The sequence below is a fragment of the Apodemus sylvaticus genome, chromosome 14, assembly GCF_947179515.1.
Source record: "Apodemus sylvaticus chromosome 14, mApoSyl1.1, whole genome shotgun sequence".
In the NCBI taxonomy this organism is placed as follows: Eukaryota; Metazoa; Chordata; class Mammalia; order Rodentia; family Muridae; genus Apodemus; species Apodemus sylvaticus.
Window position 1 is genome coordinate 22,383,241 of NC_067485.1, and position 15,770 is coordinate 22,399,010.

A 15,770-nucleotide genomic window follows, 5' to 3' on the forward strand; every position below is an offset into this window, starting at 1 on the left:
AAAAATAAATCAAACAACAGCAGCCAGTTTCCTCCCACCCCCATTCTGGATCTGTACATACTAGGTAAGTACTATTCTACTGAGCTACATCCCCAGACTTTCAGTTTTTAGAAGGGGGTCACCTTATGTAGCTCAGGCTAGCTGTGAATATATTATCTAGCCCGGGCTGGCCTGGACATTTTTTTTTCTTTTTTCCTTCCTTTGTCTTTTGAGTACAGAAATGTGCCAATAGCTTCATCCAGTTTACTATTTATACAAGAGCAAAAGCTTTGTTGGTCCCATGTTTCCTCATCAGCAGCATCTATCGTAGCCATAGAAATTAGCAATGATTGACAGTCAGAAGGATGTTGGGATTCAAAGATGTCTTACAGCATTCAGCAGGCTCTGTAGGGCCTTCTGATCCAGGTATCTCCTGTTTCCAGAAATCAGATTTTCATATCCTCCTCACTGCCGGGAGACATTTAAATGAATAAAGCAGAGGAAATTCTATGTAAAGCTATGTTTGCCTTTATTGTGAAATGAATAGATTCTGAACGACTAGGTGTTTTTTTATATTAACCTTTGGTAAGTTCATGATAACTTAGGCTTATAGATGAAATTGGCTCATGACCTACTGAAATTTTACACATATTCCCATTTCTTTATTGAAAGTGATTGAGTATTTATATAAGAAAAATTGAGTTTAATATATATATATATATATATATATATAGGCTTAGAGGATAAAGATGCTTGCCTATAAATCTGACAGGTAGAACCTACATGGCAGAAGGAGAGAAACAACCTTTCAAGTTGTCCTCTGGCCTCCAAATGTATGCCCCACTCCCACATGAATAATTAAATATAATAAAAATATATTGGGCTGGACCAGATCACTCATACCTATACTTAGGAATCTGAGGCAGTAGGATTGCTATGAGTTTGAGGTTAATCTAAACTACCCAGTGAGTTCCAGACCAGCCTAGGAAAAAGGATGACTCCTTGTCTCAAACAAATACTCTCCCCCCCAAAACCTACATACACCAAAAAACCCCAGCCAGCATTTGGACAGATAAAGAAGCTACATCAACAATTGTGTATAAATGGTCAAGACTGACTGATAATATAACTTTAGTAACACAGAAGACTCATTTATATACTAAATCAAGCAATGATTTTTTTTTACAGACAGAACTTATGATATACATCTAATTTTTGACTAATAAGTTGTTAAGATGTCAGTTCTGATCTATTACATTTATATAACTTGAGAGGATATTGTCTCTTACATGTATATAACTTGAGGGGATAGTATCTATTATATAACTTGAGGGGATGTTGTCTATTATAAAATTTATCATGTTATTTTGTCTACCTTGATATCATCAAACGAAAGATCTAATAGTAAGCTTATTTATCATCCAGCATAATTTTTGTTTATTTATTTATGGGTTTTGAGAAAGGGTCTCATATATCCCAGTCTGGTCTCAAAATTACTATGTAGTTGAGGATGACTTTAATCCTCATTTTCTTTCCTCTGTCCCCTAAGTGCTGGGATTGAAAGCCCGTGCCAGAGAACTTTCTTATTTTGTGCACAAAAAAATTAAGATGTTGTCATAGTTAGGGTTTTACTGCTGTGAACAGACACCATGACCAAGGAAACTCTTATAAAGGGTGACATGTAATTGAAGCTGGCTTATAGTTTTCAGAGGTTCAGTCCATTTTCACCAAGACAGGAGCATGGCAGCATCCAAGCAGGCCTGGTGCTGGAGAAAGGCCTGAGAGTTCTACATCTTGTTCCAAAGGAAGTCAGGAGCAGAATGTCTCCCATGTGGCTAGGAGGGTCTCACAGTGACACAAGGCCATACCTACTCCAACGAGGCCACACCTCCTAATGGTGCTACTCCCTGGCCCAAGCATATCCAACCACCACAGACATAGACTTTAATTGGTGTGTTTAAGGTCTCCTAGCTTTACATACAATAAAACAGGCATCAGAATCCAGCCTGTCTGTATCCTGCCTGTCATCATCCCTGTTTTACTATTTCAGAGTCATTCGTGGTCACATCAGTGTTGACATTACTCCTTTTTTTTTTTTCTTTTTCTTTTTCCTCTTTCTGTGACATGGAAGGTGCACCTTGGGTCTGAGGGCACTACGTACTTGCCTGTTATGTGTCATGAACCAATGGCTACTTGCTGCCTATCAATATCCTTTTTTCTCTACATAACTTCCAAGTTTATGTCAGGCATTTGACGATATAAGCAGATCACATTCCCTAGCTCTCTTTCCAACTTGTGACCAAGTAGCTGATTTTATTTTTTAAAAAAAGACACACTGGGGGCTGGAGAGATGGTTCAGTGGTTAAGAGCACCAACTGCTCTTCCAGAGGCCCTGAGTTCAATTCCCAGCAACCACATGGTGGCTCACAACCATCTGGAATGGGGTTTGATTCATTCTTCTGAAGAGAGCAATGGTGGTGTACTCATATGCATTAAATAAATAAGTAAATCTTAAAAAAAGACACAGAATATCAAACCATCAGATTTGCTTTAACATTGTTAGGTAGCCAAGGGTGACTTTGAACTCCTATCTCCCAAGTGCTAGGATTACAGGCATGTGCTGCTGAGCCTTATTCTGTCTACTTTCTGATAGTGAGGAATGGAGAGACTGGAGCCTTGAACTCAAAAGAAGCTAGATGTTGAAGATGACAGAGGCATTGGACAAACTTAGAAGTATCTGCCTCTGAGCTATTACATGTAGTTAAGCCATTGTGTTTAAATACAAGGGTCTTTTTGCTAGAAAGACCCTTAGTGGGAATGATGGGAAAGTATTAGGTACATAGAGCACAGCCATCCGTCATTGTAACAGATGCCTGAGACAGTCAGCTTATGAAATAGAAAGGTTTATTTGACCTTATGCATGCCCCTGATGGGTTGGCTGGCTTCTTTTGGCCTGTGGTGGAGGAGCAGAGAATGACAGGAACCTAAGAAGGAGCAAAAGTCAAATCATTGTCTTGAACCAAAGAGGAAAAGGCCATGGTCCCACAATCCCCTTAAAGCCATGCTCTCCTAGAACTAAAGACCTGTGCCATAGTTACTGTTCTATTGCTGTAAAGAGACACCAAGACAAGCAATTTACAAAAGAAAGCATTAAATTGTGGGCTTGTTTATAGTTTCAAAGGGTGGGCCTTTTTTTGTTTTTTTTTTTTTTTTTTGTTTTTGTTTTTGTTTTTTTTTTTGAGACAGGGTTTCTCTGTGTAGCCTTGGCTGTCCTGGAACTCACTCTGTAGACCAGGCTGGCCTAGAATTCAGAAATCCACCTGCCTCTGTCTCCCAAGTGCTGGGATTAAAAGCGTGCCACTGCAGGGCAAGAGGGTGAGTCTATGACCTTGGCAGGCCTGGTGCTGGGGCAGTATCTTAGAGTTTACATCTAATTCACAAACAAGAAGGGAGAGAGGGAGGGCGGGGGAAAGGGGAGACAGAGGGAGAGGGAGTGAGAATGAGACAGCCAGCTAACTGGGAGTAGGGTAGGCTTTTAAAACTTCAAATCCTGCTCCTAGTGCCATACCTCCTCCAACAAAGCCTTACCTTCTAATCCTTTCCGAACTGTTCCATCAACTGGGAACCAGACATTTAAATATATGTCCCTATGAGGCCTTTCTCATTCAAACTACCACAACCTCCTACTAGAACCTTCTTTTGGCAGACTCCACCACTTCTCAATAGGACCACTCTGGGGGATCAAACGCTCCATATATGGGGTGGGGGCATTAAAAATCCAAGCCATAGTAGCCCCTGTTAGGGCTACTGTACTGTACCCTGACTTTATCACTGGTTTTAATCAAAGAGCTGACCATAGCCAGAAGTAGGTTTTCTGTCTTCTGGGCTTAGCTGCACTTCACTGATCTGCTCGACTTGGGCTCTTAATATAACCTCACACCTTGTGGCCATTCACATGAGGACATTCTTGCTGTAACGCCAAGTGTTCCATGTGACAGAATGCTGACCCGGAGAGTTGTCTGGAAGTCAGAACATGAACTTTCTGCTTCCAGAATGACTGTGGCCAAATGCCTCTTTAAGTAAAAGACTTATTTTCCTCATTTAGCTCCTTGGAGGACCGTGAGTAATACTTCATAAAAATGGTTATAAAGCAGTTGGCAACTGCGAGCCTCCTGCCTATAATGCTGAACTAATCCAGGAGCTTTTTTGGCATCTCTGTCTCTAATGATTCATAGATGAGCCTGTGTACTTAAAGGGGCTTGGCTTTGGCACGATCCACTCAGGGAAGAGGTTCTCCCCATGTCTGGGTCATTAGGACTCAGGGAATGTCTCATCCTTGCCCTTAGAGTCTTGCGTAGCCGCACAAAGATGGTGGCTCATGGTTCTATACTATTCTTTCTCCAGAGGTGATATCTGTATTGCTGTTCTGATGACTGCTTGCAATTAAAAGTATTTAATGAAGGAGACAGGCTTTTGAACTCATTCTCATGCGGTGGACATTAGGTTTGTAAAAAAAACACCACCAAGTTAGAGTATTAAAAAAGAAAGTCTTAGGTCTGATTAATACTTCTGTTAAGTCAGTGTCTTGTACACATAATAGCTCATTGTGACCGAGGGACTGAACTACAGCGTTTTGTCAGGGAGAGCATTACTTAAGTAGGTGACTCTTGGCCCTTTTGTATCAGTGCTTTGAGAAGTTCACCAGAAAGTGCTGCTTTGTGCCAGGCAGTCTGGACCAGGTCCTTCTGGGCAGCCGCTGTTCTTCAGTTAAGTTACTTTTGACTATTAATCCTTTGTTAATCCTAAATCTCTAGAAGGGATGTGTTTGAAACACTTTCAAGTTCAAATCCTTTTTCTTAGGAGCAGAAATCTGTTAAGAGAACACCCACAGTGGGTGAGAACACAGTCCAAGTGCTTTTCAGAGAAAAGCATGGCAGATACCGGCATCAGGACATGGTCATGGAAATGATTGGTTAGCATCAAAGTCCACGCCTCAGAACTCATGTCAGGTGGCCATGGCCATGAAATCAGGGTAGATTCGAGCATAAGGCTAGCATCTTCTGATGAAGACTGGATGGCCTTCACTGGATCATCAGCCCGTAGTACCTCTTGAGAGGGAGAAGAAAGTGGTAATGGTATGAGGTATGAGGTGGCGAGAGAAAGGACATGCTCTATCCCAACCTCATACTTATAACAGCCGTCAGTCTACTTTGTTGGTGGTCTCATATAGCTCATGCGGTTCTTGAACTTACTATGTAGCTGAATCTGACCTTCAACTCCTCTTCTTTCCACCTTGACATTCTAAGCACTGGAGTCATAGGTAGTCAGGGGTCCATGGTCTCAATAAATATGTGCTATGGATTTTATGTTATTTAATTCTCATGAATATTGTATCCTTTAATAGTCAAACATAGTAGAGATACCTCCCCCTCCTCCCCGGCCCAAATAAATAGAGGAGAAGATTGGGGTCCTGAGACACTAAGTATATTCAGCTAGAAGTTGTTGGAGGAAAAAAAAGAACTGAATCTGCATTTACTTGATTCCAAGGTCCTAACTCTTGCCATGAGACCATATTGTCTTTCTGGCAAATAGGGACTGTGCCAGAGGGAGGAAGAGAATCCAGGTAGCAAAGCCGGTTAGTTATACAAGCCAGTTTAAACAGATGCTGGTGGAGGGCTATTGGTTGGAACATGATCAACACAAATGGGAAGAGGTGGGGGAAACACACACACATACACACATACACACACACACACACACACACACACACACACACACACACACAGAGAGAGAGAGAGAGAGAGAGAGAGAGAGAGAGAGAGAGAGAGAGAGTTGCAGCATTCCTAGAGAAAATCAGATGTAAGATTAAAAGATTATAGCAATGATACCTGCTCCGTTAGAGAAAGGAGACCTGGCAGACAAACTAAGATGTCAGCTAGAACGTGGTCAAGGGCTTTAGCCGAACACTGAGATGCATAGGGTAGGGAGACTAAAATCCCACCCTGCTTTAATGGGATAAAACCTTTGGAGACCACAGGAGGGGGTGAATGGAGTTCGCTTTTGGAAGGTGGATCTTCTTGGGCCAGGGACAGGATTCACAGGGGCTCTCCATAATGCTGGCCACTGGTGTGTGCATATCCTGTCCTAGGTACTTACTATAAAAGGAATCCAGTCACTCCTCCTGTAAAGGGATTTCCCCCCACATGTAATTAAGATCTCAAGTCAGTTATCCTTAAGATGTGGCAGCCAAATTTGGATGGTGTTGGAACTGAGCTAATTACATAAACTTCTCAAAAGCAGGATCTTGTCTTGCTGATTGAAAGAGAGGAAGACACAGAGAGACACATCCATGTTAGAAAACATGCACGGGAGTTTAATGGCTAGGAACTCACACAGCCTCTAGGTGTCCCCTGCCCCAGGCTGTCACTATGTAGCCCTACCTACCCTCGGACTCACCATGCTGCAGACAACCTCACTCACCGAGGTCTACATGCCTCTGCCTCCTAAGTGCTATGATTAAAGGTGTGGGCCACTATACCCAGCTACAACCTCTGATTATACTGTTACTTATTTATTTTGAGACAGTATCTCATGTAGCTTAGGCTGACCTCATATTCTCTATATTAGCTCCTGCCTCTACCTCCCAAGTCCTGGTCCTGGCTTCACAGGTACGATATGCTATGCCCAGCCCAGCTTATCCAGCTGTTGACAGTGGATCCTGGATGACAGCTAGAAGGAAAGTTAGGACCTCAGCCCTTATGTTCCCAAAGCAATGAGGTCTGCCAGCAACTTTCAAGCCTAGAAGAGGACCGGAGCCTCTGTTTACAGCGGTTCTCAACTTTCCTAATGTAGTCCCTCACACTGTGGTGACCCCCACTCCAGCATAAAATTATTTCATTGCTACTTCATAGCAGTAATTTTGCTACTGTTATGAATCATAATGTAAATATCTGATACAAAGGGTCTCTGATATGGCACCCCTGTGGGGCTCGGGGCTCATGCGTTGAGAACCTCTACTCTGTTGTGTTCCAGCCCCAGCTGCCACCTTGAGTTTATTCTTTTTTTTTTATTTTTTATTTTTTTGGTTTTTTGAGACAGGGTTTCTCTGTGTAGCCCTGGCTGTCCTGGAACTCATTCTGTAGACAAGGCTGGCCTCGAACTCAGAAATCTGCTTGCCTCTGCCTCCCCAGTGCTGGGATTAAAGGCCAGCTTGAGTTCCTTCTTATGAGATCCTTGCAAAGCATCTGATCCCGCTGTGCCTAGTTTTTCAGCCCACAGAACTGGTGAGATTACACCCTAGCATTCTTTTTAAGCTATGTCTTTGGGGTGATTTTTTTTTCCCACGGCACTGGTAAATAAACACACAGACTTTCTTTCCTCTTGGTTCTTTCTACAAGTCAATGAAGAACGAGGGTGAGTTCGCTCCTTTGCGTGTTGCACATTGTGATCTGACAGGAAGCAACTTAGGGGATGGAGGGTTTTTTTTGTGTTCGTGTCTTGAGGACATGCAGTTCAGCTTGGAGGACAAGGCACAGCAGCAGAAGAGTGTGGCAGCTGGTCAAGTCTCGGTAGAAGAACAGGGACAGGAGAACACTGGAACCTACCAGGCTTTATCTTGTAGCTAGTGTTGATCTCCAGCCCACTTGTGGTGGATCTTAGGAACTTGAAGTTCTTTGGAACTTCACAGAAATCCAAGGGCTATGCCTCCCACAGGATTCCAAATTAAGTCATGACAGTGACTATTAAGACCACTACAGTGAGTGATATTAGCATTCCTTCTAGGCTCCTCCCCACAGTTACCTGGCAACAGCCAGTTATGCCTGACTCAGTATGAAAGGGGCTGCTTGTCCCCTCCTCTCTCTCTTGCTCCCTTACTTTCTTACCCTCTTTCTTTTCTGTCCCTTCCCCCCCATTCCCCTCCCCCCTCTCCACTTGCTCATGGACAGCCTCTACTCCTTAGCCTTCCTCCCTCCCTCCCTCCCTCCCTCCCTCCCTCCCTCCCTCCCTCCCTCCCTCCCTCCTTCCCTCCCTCCCTCCTTTCCTCCCTCTCCCTCTCTTTCCTCAACTTTCCTTCTCATGACCTAAATAAACTGTATTCCATACAATATCTGTCTATGGATGGTACCTCGGGGAAGGGATGCTTCAGCACGGGCCCATAGAGGCGCCCCTTCCACCTCACCATACCTCGCCTCTACCAAACATATTCCTGGCTTTCTTTTCTTTTCTTTTCTTTTCTTTTCTTCTCTTCTCTTCTCTTCTCTTCTCTTCTCTTCTCTTCTCTTCTCTTCTCTTCTCTTCTCTTTTCTTTTCTATAAAACACAAAAAGTACCATTACTTTTCTGTGTCATACAAGTCTTTAGCTGTGCCTGAGGCGGTCTTGATTAAGGATGTTTTCCAGCTTTTGGGTAGACAGGTATGGTCATGAGAAAAAAAATGTAGCCAGTAGTCTGGTAGTCTACGCAGAGATGTGAAGCATTTAAAACTTGGTAAGGGTCTGGAGAGATGGCTCAGTGGTTAAAGAGCGCTGGCTGATTTTCTAGAGGACCTGGGTTCAATTCCCAGCACCCATATGGCAGCTCATAACTGCCTGGAATCCCAGTTCCAGGGCATCTGACGCCTTCACACACACATAGGCAAAACACCAATGCATACAACTTAATGAAAGTAAGTGTCTTCCTTTTGGGTTCCCCTGACCCTCTGCATGTGGAAGGGCTTCCCTTTGGACTGTATGTCTGAGTGTAATATCCTAGAGACACAGAGCAGTAAGAATCTGCAGCCTCCAGCAGGTTCCCCCACCCTCCCTGCCGCTTTGGATTGCACAAGCCTGAGCTGTTAGGGAGGACATAGTCAACTCCCTGCTTACAACATTCCGAGTTCAGGTTTTTGTTACATCAGCAGTACCCACATCCTAACGAATGCCTGTGCTGAGCAGAGCATCTGGGAACAGTATGTATGTCATTCAAATGTTGCAATGCGTGTAAGAGCTGAGCCTGCAGGAGCACCGCCTGCGACTGCTCACGCTGTGCACTGAAAACTTTGATCTTTCCTGGCCTCTCTAGGTTAGGCCTCCTTTGTTAGACCCTGACCTTAAGAACTTTGCTCTCTCTGATTCCTAGAGCATCCCCTGATGGACCCTGTGCTGTGTCCGTAGTGGCACTGTATACCTCATGCTAAAGTCTTTCCTGTCCTGACCCTTCTCACCCTGGATGGAGGTGGCCTATTTCCTGAGCTATGGGCTCACCGGGGAAGGAGCTGTCTCCCATCCTCTCCGAAAGCCTGTTACACATTAAACCCACAGTACATCCTTGTCAAATGATCATACATATGAATGAAAGGTCTGGAGGAATGCATAAAAATCACTGGAGACCGGGAGTCCACGATGGTTTTTATGCATTCCTCATTATATTTGAGAAGCCACTTCTCTGTGCGTCTGATGCTGACACAAGCGAGGGCTTTGCAATATGGATGCCTGATACTAAAAAAAAAAAAAAAAAAAAAAAAGGATTTTTATTTGGGAGGGACGCACTAGACATTTAAAATCAAATGCTCTTCCCCCCTTTGTAGAATCTAAGCCTCCAGATGCAGTGAAAGGCACGTAACTTTCCATCCCGTCCTGTTCTCATCCGTTTCCTTCCACCCTTGAAATCCCCCCTATCTCTATTCCATTATTCTCAAGAAGCAATCACACCATAAATCCCACCCCACTGAGCCAAATTTAGGTCATCTTTTATTTGGTCAAAATATAGTCCTTACTGCCAAGTGGTATCACTGTTATTTGGGAACACACATATTGTTTTACGTACAGCTGTGTGGTATTTTATGTTCTCATATAAATGTGATGCCTGGATTATAGCAGAGGCAAACTGGACCTCATTTATTCTAAAAAATAATGGTCAGTCGGGTTCGTTCTATCTACCTTCTGGGTAGTTTTCTGTTTCTCAGAGGGGTCCTTGTCTTGGCTGTACAGAGTTTCTGGGTAGGCAGGCACTTTTCCAGGGAGGGTTATTCCTATCAGTCTGCCTGAAGCCCTTAGCTAAAAGAGGAGGGAACATAAAAAATCCACTGCATCACAGAGGGGCTCTGACAGAAATATGGCTTCCCCTCCTACACTCCTAGAAAGCTGTTTTGTGTAGGGAGAGCAATCTGCAAAACTGTCAGGTTCTCCAGGGCAAAGATCTGGAGAGGTTGGGGAAAGTATTTGGGATAGATGAAAGAATTCATTCTGACCATAGATTCGTTCCTCAGCCTGGACTTCCTCTGGGTAAGAGTGCGTGTGAGTGGGTTTGTGCACATATGTACATGTATGTGATTACTTTTTTTTTTTTTTTAATCTCTTCCTTGCTTGAAAATGATGAAGCCAGAAATAGAATTCAGGCTCTGAAACCCAGGCTATGTGTGTCGTGTTTGTTGGTGCCTTGCTTCTGCATTTATGGCCTCTTACCTTCTGCTTCTATGTGTATTTGTGTATCTAGTGCTCCTCTTACGGGGTTGTGTTCAGGAACATTGGTCTGGAACGCTGTTCAGAGTTACTTAGAGCATTCCAGAGCTTCATTGTGAACAGAACCAGCCTCCTGGATAATGAAACACATGCTCCGTACAGATGAATCTGAATGTTCAAATCAAGTAAGAAAATGTGCTCTTTTATGCACAGTTAGGCGTTTCCTCCTCTTTCTGTAAGAGTGGAAACTATATTTTTGTCAGATGCCTCTCTTGTGTGACTACATCTTCTCTGCGGTCTGAAGTGAGACCAGCACACCCCGCAGCAGGCCCATGGGTAACTACCAGGAGGAAAGGAATGAGAGAGTTAGGATCTTTTGTAGTAGGACTCCTCCGACAAGTGGCTGACTGACCATCATTTCCCCGCAACTGTTGTCTGGCAAAGGCCCTTATGCTAATGGCTGTTGAAAAGTGGTGGATTCTTTAGGAAGTGAGGCCTAGTGGGGGAAAGAATTTAGGTGACCATGCTCTTGGAGGCTATATTGGATCCCTAACCCTTTTGTGATCTCTCTTTCATGAGGTACAGGTGCCACCAGAAATAACAGCAAAGGAACCACAGGACTATGGATCAAAACCTCTTGAAGCATGAGACGATATAAGCCTTTCTTCTTTTCTTGAGACAGGGTCTCAGGTAGCCCTGGCTGGCCTTGGACTTTGTATGCAGCAGAGGGTAGCTTTGGTCTGATCTTTGTGCCTTCATCTTTCAAGTGCTGAGATTACAGGTGTGTACACCTGGATTTATGTGGTGCTGGACAGCAAACCCAGACCCAGAACTTTGTGGGTGCTTGGCAGAATGCTCTACCAACTGAACTATATCCCTAATGATTTTTTTTTTTTGTTTGTTTTTGTTTTTTTGAGACAGGGTTTCTCTGTGTAGCCCTGGCTGTCCTGGAACTCACTCTGTAGACCAGGCTGGCCTCGAAATTAGAAATCTACCTGCCTCCCCATATTATTTTTCTTTTTGGCGCAATTCCTCATTGGCCCTCAGCTCACTCTCTTGTTGATCCAGAGTCATCACTACTTCTGTCTGTCGCCTGATTATAAAACCTTTCTCCTGACTGACATACACACTAATGGTTCTGTAGAACAATTAAACTTCATTTTTTTAAAAAAAAATTGTTTTAAATATATTTATTTATTTCATGCCTGAGTGTGTTGCTGCACATACATCTGCCGGCCTGAAGAGGGTGCCGGATCCCATTACAGATGGTTGTGAGCCACCATGTGGTTGCTGGGAATTGAACTCAGGACCTCTGGAAGAGAGCAGCTAGTGCTCTTAACCACTAAGCCATCTCACCAGCTCATAAACTTCATTTCAGAGTGAGCTAATTTCCTGCCAGTTTCCTATGGCCAAGAACTGGTATCTGCTGAGGATCAGCGTCCAGAGCCTGCTCCGCTGAGGTATGCAGAGTGCAGAGCCTGCTCGGCTGAGGTGTGCAAGCTGTCCCCCTCACAAGCATTTGTCTTTGTATCTTTGTGTCTAGACATCCGTGTCCCCCTCTGCTTTCCCTGCGGCTAGCACTCCACCCCTCTCCCTCCTGTCCTCCCTTCATGTTGGTTTCCTCCCAATGTTGTTGCTTCTTGGACTGACTCCTGTCTCAGGTTTCATTTTGCTCTTCTTCTCCAAATGTCGGTTTGCTTGCTTGTAAAATGGACACAGGAGTCTGTATCTCCCAGGGTTGCTTGAAGTCCATTGGCAGGAGTAGGGAAAGCACCCAGTACAGGGTAAGAAAGGAGAGTTCCCAGCATGAATTGCTGCTTCTCCTTCTACAATCACCAGAGTAGATGAGAACAGAAGGGCCTCACACAGTTACCATGAGGTCTGAGGTAGCCGCAGCCTCTGTTTCTTCCTTCGTTGCCATCAACAGGTGCCACACTCTAGCTCTGCCAGGAGGGACTCAGCTGACTCTCCTCCTCCTCCTCCCCCACCCCACCTGTCTTTTGGTGTTGTCTGTCTTCCTCTCCTGGCTGTCATTGCCCTCCCTCAGGGCTGTGAACCCCTCTGCCATCTGCCTTCACGGCCCCTCACGGCCCCAGCTGTTCTCCGGTCACCCAATCCTTTTACATGATTCCCTTCCCAGGTAGTCAACAAATGACTGCATTCTCCAAGCATCTCCCAGAGAAATCATCTCTGCTTTGTCTGTGTGTGTGGCGTGCCTGTGTGCATCCTCCATCTGCCTGCGTGTGGGCGTGTTTGCGTGTCCGAGGCCAGAAACTGATGCCGTGTGACATCTTCCTTTCACCTTATGGATAGAGGCAGGCTTTCTCACCTCCACAAGAGCGCGTCAATTCAGCCAAGTCTCCTTAGCCAGCTTGGTCTGGAGAGCCTCAGTGTCTGTCTGTCTTCTAGGCACTGGGATTACGAGCAGGCCGTGACACCCACTCAGCATTTGTGTGGGTGTTAAAGATGCAAACTGTGCTCCTCATGCTAGGGGAACAAGTCCTCTACTCACAGAGCCTCCTCCTTAGCTTTCTCCTGCTCTCTTTCTTTCCTGTTTTTGAGACAGGATTCCATGTGCTAGGTTTGCTGGTGTGGACCTCCCAATGAACTCTTTAAAAATATCTGACATTGCTATTAATTTTTTTCTTACGTTTATTTAGTGTGTGTGTATGTGTGTGTGTGTGTGTGGTGTATGTGTGGAAGTTGGAGGACCACTTGTGGGAGTTGGTTCTTTCCTCTTTCTGGACATTGAAACTCAGATCACCAGGCTTAGCCACATGGATGGAGTCATCTTTCGGTCCTGCATTGTTGCTTTAATGCAGTTGAGATGCTTGCAGTAGCTGCTTTCAAATCTCTGCTCCCATGAGTCCTCAGGGTGGAAAGGGGGTGCCTCTCAACAGCTCACTGAAGAAGACACATCAAGTTAGATCTGGTCAAAGATGTATTCTTCCAACTTCAGTGCTATCCAAGCTTTTGATTATTGAAACAGGAAACCCTCAGAAGTCACTATGGGACAGGCTGACGGACGTTTCAGATCCATACTGAGCACTGTCATTAGCTTGCAAGTCACTGGGGTTGTGTTTCTATCTACCCAACTAGAAGACCCCGTCTATAACCATTAACATGCCCAACAGAACTTTATGAGTATTTCTCACCCCTAGCCCCTTTCCAATATGTTCTCTGTGGGATTAAAAATTAAAGATGAAACTCCAGAGTAGAAAATACTTATTTATCTTCTACTTTCCCTCCTTCCCTGGTTTTGTCAAGAAACTTTCAAGTGAATAAAAACTCCCAGAAGGAACTATGGAAAAAAAGGGAAGTTTTTCTTTTTCTGTCTATCATTGGCGCTGGGTACTCTAATAGCCCAGCACAGGCTGTCTTGGTGTGGTGGGGTGATTGAGTGCATTAACGACTGAGGGAGCAGGGGCAGGCATAAAGGATTGTCAGTCACAGAAAGGCAGTTGAGGAGGGCCAGACTTCTGTCAGTGTCTGCCTCTGCTTTTTGACTTATTGTTTGACATTAGTGTTGAGACTCAGGAGATGGACTCCCCAAAGACATCTAGTTAAGAGAGCTAGGAGAGCAGCAGAGTCAGGATGTTTCCTCATCCCCTTGAAGATCCAGCTAAGCTGAGATGGAGCCCAGGGACCTTTGTTCTGCTTTGTAAATTCTTATCAACACTGAAGATTAAACCCCTTCCACACACTATACCTAGGAGGACCTTTGCCCCAGGTCATGGCCCATTTTCTGGGCTTCTCCTCTTCCTTTAAAATTAATTCTTTAATATTGCCCTACAATGCTGGGCGGTGGTGGTGTATGCCTTTAATCCCAGTGTAAGACTCTGAAGAGCCTTAACTAACTGGAGACCCCTGAGTGAACCACGAGGAGGCAGGGATCGATACAAAAAGCAAGAGGAATTTTATTTAATATCCAGCACGCTGGGGTTGCCCTGAATATGGAGAGAAAATGACCACATGCATCTTGCTTCTCACTCACACGCCTTTTGTATATGCTCAGAGTCGTTGCCTTTAGGCACAATGTGATTGGCAGAACAGTGTTACTTTTAAACTAATTGGTTGTTAGGCAGGTGGCCAATGGCCTCTGGGCCTTCCCTAGGCACAGGGACCTCCCTGTGGTCTGAGGAACTTAATTTAGCCTCTCTCTTCTGGGAAGGGAAAGTGTTTCAGAACCTTCCAAAGTTCCTGAGTTAACCCTTTCACCAGCACCTGGGAGGTGGAGGTGGAGGTGGAGGTGGAGGTGGAGGTGGAGGTGGAGGTGGAGGTGGAGGTGGAGGTGGAGGTGGAGGTGGAGGTGGAGGTGGAGGTGGAGGTGAGGCAGGTGGATTTCTGAGTTGGAGGTCAACCTGGTCTACAGAGTGAGTTCCAGGACAGCCAGGGCTACACAGAGAAACCCTGTCTCAAATATATATATTGCCTTACAACCCCCCTTATTCTTCCTTACAAAGAGGGTATTGAACCTTCGACTACCCTCTTTGAGTTTTATCTTTTGGGTGACATGTAAAACAGCATCAGGCCTGTCTGTTTAATCTTGGCACACCCAGTTACAGAAACAATGAGAAAGTTTGAACTTGGGCAAATTAACTGACAAGGTTTTGGATTAATGGGCGCCATGTTAGCCTCTGTCTCTGTTTAGAGGGAGTGAACCTTGGGATTTACAGGAGTGCCTGGGGAAGCTTGGTTAGGGCAGCCTTTATAGTGAAAGCAGGCAAATGCAAGAGATGGGCGGAGCTCTCCTAGGAACCTGGAGGGCTTTCTGGCTGTGGGTGCGCTGGTTTCAGCCAGTTAGTTCTGAGCCTGAGTAAACCAGTGATTTCAGGCAAGGTTCTCTGATTCTTCTGGGCGAAGCAGAACAGAGCCCATTTTACTGCCTGTTTTATAGCTTGTGACTTTTAATGACTCCTGCAGCAGACAGTCTTTTCCCCCTGAAGCCAAAGTGAACTTGTTAATCTGCAGTTTATTTTGCATTTAAATAGCATCTTGCTTTTCCAAGGTGTTTATCTGCCATTCCTTTATTTTCCTCTCTTCCCCACCCCCAGATCCCACTCTTTGTGTGTGGTTGTGTTTGTCTGAGGCAGGGTGGGCTGGCCTTGAACTCCTGATCCTCCAGCCTCTTCTTCCAAAGGTTAGGATTATCGGCTGGTACCACCCTATTCAGGTTACTTTACTGTGTTTTCCTTGAGACAGGAATTCGGTCTTACCTTACTGTGAATCCCTCCGGCCTCCATCCAAGAGTTGACCCAGCCTTTTGTGTGAGGCATGCGTGTGTGTGCTCTTGTTGATGGGGAGCATGTGTTTGTAGAGGCCGGAGGTACATGGTGTGTGTCTTCTTGCCACA